Below are 457 nucleotides of genomic sequence, written 5' to 3'. Positions count from 1 at the left end.
GTAAATCCACCTGCCATTCTTAATATCCAACCTTTAGCCTGAATCTATTTATCTTCTTTTCGTAAAAGAAGTAGAAATCATTAAAAGAAACAAAAAATATCGAGAGAAATCTGCCTTCTTAATTAAAAAAGACTTCAATCTCAAGGGATCCTTGCTGTAAAGATTTAGACCTTAACTTTTTTTTTCTTTTCCTTTCTTTATCAAACATTTTTTCTTCCTTTTTTACCGTGATTAACCTGTTCATAATTACTCATAAAATATATTTTGTTAATAGGCTAAAAGACAAAAAAAATCTGTACGGGATTAAAGTTAATAGCAATATGGAAACACTTATGTGGCGAAAGAACATCGAAACTATTTGAAAATGAGCTAATTAAGGAGGTTAAAAATGTGAAAAGTAATGATCAGTAATTAGTTTTTAATGAAGAAGGATAATAATGGCATTGGCAGAGATATT

General features: G+C 28.4%; 1 protein-coding gene across 1 annotated transcript in view; it reads right to left on the bottom strand.

The window, feature by feature from the left end:
- The window catches only part of LOC119588486 (lysosomal acid glucosylceramidase-like), a gene marked incomplete at its 3' end in the record, with an annotated part of 75,173 nt that overhangs the window by 1,671 nt on the left and 73,045 nt on the right, over positions 1 to 457 (bottom strand).

Source organism: Penaeus monodon, chromosome 24 (genome assembly GCF_015228065.2).
Source record: "Penaeus monodon isolate SGIC_2016 chromosome 24, NSTDA_Pmon_1, whole genome shotgun sequence".
Lineage (NCBI taxonomy): Eukaryota > Metazoa > Arthropoda > Malacostraca > Decapoda > Penaeidae > Penaeus > Penaeus monodon.
The sequence above is the reverse complement of the archived record's forward strand: the minus strand, read 5'-3'. Positions and strand labels throughout refer to the sequence as shown.